The sequence below is a fragment of the Pangasianodon hypophthalmus genome, chromosome 27 (genome assembly GCF_027358585.1).
Source record: "Pangasianodon hypophthalmus isolate fPanHyp1 chromosome 27, fPanHyp1.pri, whole genome shotgun sequence".
Taxonomy (NCBI): Eukaryota; Metazoa; Chordata; class Actinopteri; order Siluriformes; family Pangasiidae; genus Pangasianodon; species Pangasianodon hypophthalmus.
In genome coordinates this window covers 19,694,812-19,703,309 of record NC_069736.1, presented here as the reverse complement: position 1 = coordinate 19,703,309, position 8,498 = coordinate 19,694,812, and positions in this window count along the sequence as shown.

Sequence of the window (8,498 nt, the reverse complement as noted above, 5' to 3'; positions counted from 1 at the left end):
TAATTGGTTGCTATGGTTGCTATGGTGTTAAATAAGAATTTAGGATTACTTTTATTATTTTCTATAAGCGTTGATAAGTAAGTGGACCTAGCTTGCCTTAGAGCTTTTTCATAGGCTAAAATACTGTCTTTCCATGCTATTTTAAATGCTAGGAGTTTGGTCTGGTGCCATTTACGCTCTAGCTTTCGGGCGTTCTGTTTTAGAGAGCGGGTGTGGTCACTATACCACGGAGCGAGTTTCTTATCTTTAATTGTTTTTCTTCTAAGTGGGGCTACATTATCTAAGGTACAGCGGAATGTCGACTCTAAAAATTCTGTCGCCTGTTCGAGTTCTAAAGGGTCTGATGGTGACCCTATACTAGCGGATAATTCTGGTAGGTGATTAATAAAGCTCTGCGCGGTCGCAGGTGTTATTGTACGGCTAATTCGGTAGCGCGGTTCTGTGTGTACAATGCTACTGTGACGCACACAAAACGAAATCAGACTGTGATCTGATATTGCCTCAGACTGCGGGATTATCACTACATCGGTTATATTAACTCCAAAAGATAATATTAAGTCTAACGTATGACCTGCTTTATGTGTGGATCCTACAACACACTGATTGACTCCCAATGAGTCAAGTATGGATGTAAACGCTATCTTCAGCGGGTTGCCTATATTCTCAAAATGAATGTTAAAGTCTCCGGTAATTAACGCTCGGTCGACAGAAACAACTAGGTTTGATAGGAAATCTGTAAATTCACTAAGAAATTCAGAGTACGGTCCTGGGGGTCTGTAGATAATAACTAACGGAAGGGACTGTGATGACTTATCATTAGCGACTGCACTTATGTTACTATAAAGTGCTTCAAATGAATTAAAGTTTTGTCCTAGTTTCTGTATGATGGTCAGATTATCCTTATGAATAACTGCGACGCCTCCTCCTCTACCGGTTAAACGAGGCTGATGTATGTAGCTATAAGCAGGCGGACTAGCTTCATTTAATGCAACATAATTATTCTGCCTAATCCACGTTTTTGTTAAACATAACGCGTCATACTCCTGGTCCGTGATCAGTTCATTAACTAAGAGCGTTTTAGACTCAAGAGATCTGATATTTATCAAACCTAGCTTTAGAGTAGAGGTGCAGGCTGTGCTCTCAGTATTATTATCTAATGTAGGTATGTTTATTAAATTGCTAAAACAGACTTTAGTCTTTCTTAATTTTAATACAGCACGGGGAACAGACACAGTCTCAATGCTATGTACCCTAGGTGACGACTCTAGGCAGCTAGCAGACGGTTGGAGCGAAGCGGTTCCTGGTCGAGATCTCGAAAACGGGTGGCGGCGGAGGGGGAGAGGTCCTCGCCCGGGTCCTGGCTCGTGTCTTCCGCTGCTGCTGCATCCAGGCTCCGTGGTACCCCGGCGCCGGAGTGAACGAAACCTGGGCGGGCCGCGTCCTTGGTGCACTAGGCCTGGACAGAGAAATACGCGGAGTTGAGGTTTTGGGAGTGTTTGTTTCCCGCCGCGAATTTACCTGGGACAGGTGAGCGTCAGTCCGGGACAATTCCAGCGCGGCTTTCCGCTGTCGCAGCTAGGCCTGCTTCACCTGTAGGTCGCGGATCTGTTTCTCCACGGCCTCCAACTCCAGATCCACCGAGTGCAGCTCGGGTGTATCCTCACCTGCACTCAAAGGCAGACACACAACCGACATGGTGTTTTACTAATATGATTATTAATATGAACAGATTGTTTGGCAGTAGGGTTTGTGCCTTAAATGATTGATTAACAAATTAGTGTCATGACCACTCCTACTGCTGTCTGACATCCACTTGAAATGCACAAGCGTGTCACACTTACCCACACTTAATTTACACACTTAATTGTACAGATAAGGAAAATAATCCTGATTTTACTTTATTTCCTCATCCACCAGATGCAAAAATAGTGAGGAGAAACTCCCTGAGACAACATGAGGAAGAAACCGTGAGAAAAACCAGACTCAAAAGGGAACCCATTGTTTTCTGGCTGACTCCAAGTGTAGAAGAATAAAGACTAACTGTACTGAGTGTGTTTACAGCATGTTCAGTATGAACATCAGACAGCAGCATCTTTTATGATTAGTTTTTAGCTTCAAATCTCCAGGACACGTACATTCACGTATGTTCGAATGCTGTTCATAAACTTCGGTTCAGCATTCAACACAATCATTTCTCAGCAGCTGATTGGAAAGCTGTACCTGCTGGGCCTGAGCACCTCCCTCTGCAACTGGATCCTGGACTTCCTGACTTGGAGACCTCAGTCAGTCCGGATCGGGAGCAGAATCTCCAACACCACCACACTGAGCACTGGGGCCCCACAGGGCTGTGTGTTCAGTCCACTGCTCTTCACTCTGCTGACTCACGACTGTGCAGCAACGCACAGCTCGAATCAAATCAAGTTCAATGATGACACGACTGTGGTGGGTCTCATCAGCAAGAATGACGAGTCAGCATACAGAGTCTTTCAGTCTTTTTCAGAGGAGACAAGTTAACAGTGGTGCACATTTCTGATTTGCAGTACACTGTATATCTGCATATGTAACTGGTAAGAATAATTCATTGACTTAATTTAATTTGTTTTGTCTCTTCCTTCCTATATTGTATTATTATTATTATTTTTTTTATTATTTATTTATTTTTTTATTTATTGTTTATGCTGTTATGTGTTCTATATGTTTCGTAATAAGGTTGAGTTAATGAACTTCAAAAATTTTGTTCTTTTTATTGTTCATGAGTTATAAGAATACAACGTTAAAGTAGCAGAACATCTCTTCGGGTGTTTGTTATTGGGAGGGAGCGCTATCAGTGGAACACCTATGGGGTTTCCCCTCGTGCGACATGTAATAGCCTCAGTCTACCTGTTAAGAGGCTAATTTTAACGAATCCGTCCTCTGCGGGTCCCCCTGATCGTCACCAGAGGTCATCATCACCCGAGTATTGACTTCTCCCTCTAAAACTCCATTTCCCATCACCCCTTGCGTAGCACTGATTACGAGCTCACCTGCAGCTTGTTACCGGGACTACTTAAGCCTCGGCCTCACACTCATTCTCCGCGAAGTCTTGTTTTGCCCTGGCTGACATTTCTGAGCGTTACCACCTTCGTTATTGGATTACTGTGTTTGACCCTGGACTGTTCTCTCTCGTTTCGTGTTTGTTTGCTGCCTGCAGCGACCATTCGCCTGTCTGATTACTCTGCCTTTTGTCTCGCCTCTGATTACCCTGTTTGCTGTTGCTCGACCATGCCTGTACAACTGTGTCTTCCTTTTATTAAAAGCTGCAAATGGATCCCCACTCCAGTGACTCGTCATTACAGAAGACTTCACCAAATCTCAATCCAGCAGCGGTCTACAGACTCTCTACTGAGGTCTCTGCCCAGGCGAGCGTGCTAGCCGCTCATCAACAATGGCTAGCACGCCTCACGAATTTCTCCGAATAAGCTAAGCAAGGGCTGGCCGTGGGATGACTCGGAGGAGGTGCTTGGGGTGCTGGGTCTAATGGCATGAGGCAGACTCAGATGAAGGTAGAGAGGGGAGAGGATTTAGTTTTTACTAAATCCTCTCATGGAGGATTTAGTAAAAACTTTGCAAGCACTACGGCTACCTTCATCTGAGTCTGCCTCACGCCATTAGACCCAGCACCCCAAGCACCTCCTCCGAGTCATCCCATGGCCAGCCCTTGCTTAGCTTATCCGGAGAAATTCGACGGCACACCAGCTAAACGTAAGGGTTTTTTTTCTTCAATGCTCCTTGTTTGTCTCGCAACAACCGGCGTTATACCCCACAGCGGAGTTTGCCGTGTCATTTCGCACACAGGTTGCACAAACTGGATGGTCTGATGATCCCTTAAAACTGCTTTTTCACAAGGGTCTGAATCTGGAGCTACAGGCTGAGCTCGCTTGTCGAGATGAGGGAAAAACTTTGGATCAACTGATTAATCTCGCCATTTGCATCGACAATCTGATTCACTCTAGGACACCCAGCAGGGGATCAATGTTCTGTTCACCGAGCCCTCCGTTAGTACCCGAACAAGAGGCGATGCAAGTGGGACACACTCGAATCTCTCCAGAGGAGAGAGATCGTCGTTATCGCAGAAACCTCTGTCTCTACTGTGGCCAAGCTGGTCATATGAAAGTCTCCTGCCCCACAAGACCCAAGCAACATGCTCCCTCTGCGGTAAGTCAATCGTCTCATGCTTCCAAGTGTATCAAAGTACCTGTTAAACTAGTCTCTAGTGATGGGGTGATAGAGACAATGGCTCTAATTGATTCTGGAGTGGCTGGAAATTTTATTGATGCTGACTTTGCTAGAATTCATGATTTTCCTCTCATACCCTGTAAATCTCCTTTGGCAGTGGCAGCATTAGACGGGAGACCTCTGGGCGCCGGTCAGGTCCAGTACACCACGAATGACATCTGCCTGACTACTGGCGCCATGCACTCAGAAATCATCCATTTCTACATTATACAAGCTCCCAATAATCCGGTTATTCTTGGACTTCCCTGGCTTCAGCTTCACGAGCCGCAGATCTCATGGACTGAGGGTCAAATCACTCACTGGTCAGCCAAGTGTTTTGCACAGTGTCTTCAGACTCTGGAGCCGACGTTGCTCGAAACAGCTACTGTCAAGCTGGACCCCTTGCACTCAGCTAATCTTCCCTCGGAGTATGCTGATTTAGCTGAAGCATTCAGCAGGTCCAGCGCCACCCAGCTACCCCCACATCGATCCAGCGACTGTGCCATCGAGCTGCTCCCCGGCACCACACTGCCCAAAGGCAGAATCTTTCCTCTTTCACAAACAGAGACTGAATCTATGAAGGCCTACATTGAGGAGGAACTAGCTTCATCGTACCGTCTATATCTCCTGCATCTGATGGATTCTTCTTTGTCAAAAAGAGAGATGGGAGTCTTCGGCCTTGTATTGATTATAGAGGTCTAAACGAAATTACTGTCAAGTTCCGGTACCCTCTACCTCTATTCCCGCCAACTCTTGAGCAGCTTCGCTCCGCCAAATACTTCACCAAGCTTGATCTGCGCAATGCTTACAATTTGATCCACATAAAGGAGGGGGATGAGTGGAAAACGGCCTTCTCCACCAGGTCCGGGCACTATGAGTACCGAGTCATGCCGTTCGGGCTCGTCAACAGTCCCTCAGTCTTCCAAGCATTCATAAACGATGTATTCCGTGACATGCTTGGTAGATGGGTCATCGTTTACATGGACGACATTCTCATTTATTCTGACTCTCTTGGAACACACATCAGCCATGTCCGAGCCATTCTACAATGCTTGATCTCCCACCAGTTATATGCTAAAGCAGAGAAATGTGAGTTTCACCAGACTTCTACCACGTTTCTGGGATATGTGGTCAGTCCTGAGGGAGTGGCAATGGATGATCGTAAAGTGCAGGCCATCTTGAACTGGCCCCAACCTACGACTGTCAAGGAGATGCAGAGGTTCCTTGGGTTCGCTAACTTTTACAGACGATTCATCAGAGATTTCAGTTCCATCGCAGCCCCCCTGACTTCAATGACTAAGAGGAGGGGAGGTCGTTTATCCTGGTCACCAGCAGCTGACAGAGCATTTAGCCACCTCAAGGAACGTTTCTCCACTGAACCCATACTGCATCACCCTGATCCTGAGCATGAGTTTGTAGTAGAGATAGACGCTTCCAGCACAGGCGTCAGGGCAGTTCTTTCACGACGTCATGGCAGCCCACCCAAACTGTTCCTCTGTGCCTACTTCTCTCGCAAGTTTAACCAAGCGGAGCAGAATTATGATGTGGGGAACCGCGAGCTATTGGCAATGAAGGCTGCCTTTGAGGAGTGGCGACATTGGCTTGAGGGAGCCAAATTTCCCTTCCTAGTTCTCACTGACCATCGCAATCTGGAATATCTCCGCACTGCAAAGAGACTCAATCACAGACGGGCCAGGTGGGCTCTATTCTTCACACGGTTTCAGTTCACAGGTTCCAAAAACACCAAAGCAGATGTGCTTTCTCGTCAACCCCTTTCACCTGATCCCATCTTATCTTCCACTCTCATTGTGGCACCTGTGCAGTGGGACGTCATGACCGAAATTGCGAAGGCTCAGGGCATGGATCCTATACCTGCAGAGTGTCCACCCAACAGGACCTTTGTACCTCTTCCATTGAGGAACCAAGTTATTCAACAGATTCATGACCTCCCCAGCTCTGGACACCCTGGGATAACTGCATCCATTCAACTTCTCTCCAATAAATTCTGGTGGCCCTCACTTCGCACTGACACCATTGCATACATTAAGAGCTGTGTTATCTGTGACACCACCAAGTCCTCGAAACAGGTGCCTGCGGGTTTGCTCCAGCCTCTACCCATTCCTAAGAGACCCTGGTCCCACATCGCCATCACTTTTATCACCGACCTTCCCAACTCCAGAGGCAATACCACCATCCTTACCGTCATCGATCACTTCTCTAAGTCCTGTCGCCTGATAGCATTACCCAGACTACTTACAGCCCTAGAAACAGCAGAGACTCTGTGCTGTGTGTGTTCCGCTTCTATGGATTCCCCGAAGATACTGTCTCAGACAGAGGTCCTCAGTTCACCTCACGAGTATGGGCAGCTTTCTTCAAACACCTCAACATCAACATAAGTCTTACCTCCGGCTACCATCCTGAATCCAATGGGCAGACTGAACACCTCAATCAAGAAATCACTCGCTTTCTAAGATCCTACTGTCACTGCAACCAGGTGGAGTGGAGCAGATATCTGTTCTGGGCAGAATATGCACAAAATTCCCTGCGCAAACCATCCACCGGACTTACACTCTTCCAATGCATGCTTGGATTCCAGCCACCTCTCTTTCCTTGGTCCGGGGAGCCAACAGACCTACCCGCAGTCAATGACTGGCTCAGGAGGAGTGAAACTACCTGGAACGAGGCCCATACTCATCTCCAACGCGTCATCAGGCAACAGAAGGAACAAGCGTCTCAACCCTGAGTATGTCCCAGGATTGTGAGCCTGGCTCTCCACTCGAGATCTTTGGCTCCGACTACCCTGCCGAAAACTCAGTCCCAGGTACGTGGGTCCATTCAAAGTCATTAGACAAATAACCCCTGTTTCTTACCATTTGGCTCTACCTCCACAATATCGTATCTCACTCACTTTTCATGTCTGTCTGCTCAAGGCCGCTGGTGCTCCGAGAAGGGCGGACAACCTAGATGAGGCCCGGAACCAGGGATATCGGGTTCAGGAGATCTTAAACTCTTGGTGCCAGGGAGGAATTCTGCAGTATCTCGTGGACTGGGAGGGGTATGGACCAGAGGAGAGGTCCTGGGTCGATGCCAAGGACATACTTGACCTATCACTCACAACGGACTTTCACAGGACCCATCCGGATAAACCGGCCCCTCGACCCTGGCGTCGTTTGCCTTCTCACGTCAGGAGCTGCTCGCAGGGAGGGGGCTCTGTAACAAATCCGGCCTCTGTGGTTCCCCCTGATCGTCACCAGAGGTCATCATCACCCGAGTATTGACTTCTCCCTCTAAAACTCCATTTCCCATCACCCTTTGCGTAGCACTGATTACGAGCTCACCTGCAGCTTGTTACCGGGACTACTTAAGCCTCGGCCTCACATTCATTCTCTGCGAAGTCTTGTTTTTCCCTGGCTGACATTTCTGAGCGTTACCACCTTCGTTATTGGATTACTGTGTTTGACCCTGGACTGTTCTCTCTCGTTTCGTGTTTGTTTGCTGCCTGCAGCGACCATTCGCCTGTCTGATTACTCTGCCTTTTGTCTCGCCTCTGATTACCCTGTTTGCTGTTGCTCGACCATGCCTGTACAACTGTGTCTTCCTCTTATTAAAAGCTGCAAAGAGAGGGAAAAGCTGTCGCCTGTGATCCACTGATTAATTCTCCTGTTGCTTATTTCATTTTGTCTTAAAAAGAAAAGAGATCTAGTTGCTTCTTAATGAATGCATATTGTGCGTAGAGTGTTACAGGGGAAGAATCCAATTTAATGGTTTATGCTATGCAAGACGCACGTAGTGCGGCCTGCATACGGTACGATGCTAGATATTTTGGATATTTCATTTCATTACGTAATGTGTAAAATATGTATTTATTGATATGAGTGGTAATATATATATATATATATATATATATATATATATATATATATATATATATATATATATATATATATATATATATATATATACATAGTTTAGAAAGGAACAATTTCTAACTTATTACGCCAAATATTTATCTCAGAGTGAGGATTCTCAGTCTATCCTCCTCTTTATTTTTTTTTTGCCTGCTTGACTTCCTCTTTAGTTCTGAGCGCCCTTTTCTTTCTTTCCCTCAATATTTTCTTTCCCTTTCCTTTCCTTTCTAAACCTCAATATTTTTCTTCTCTAATTTACGTTTTCGAAAATTACCAATCAGAGTAGCATGGCGCTGCTCTGTTACCTGGCTCTGTTACCTAGCACAGATCTATGTC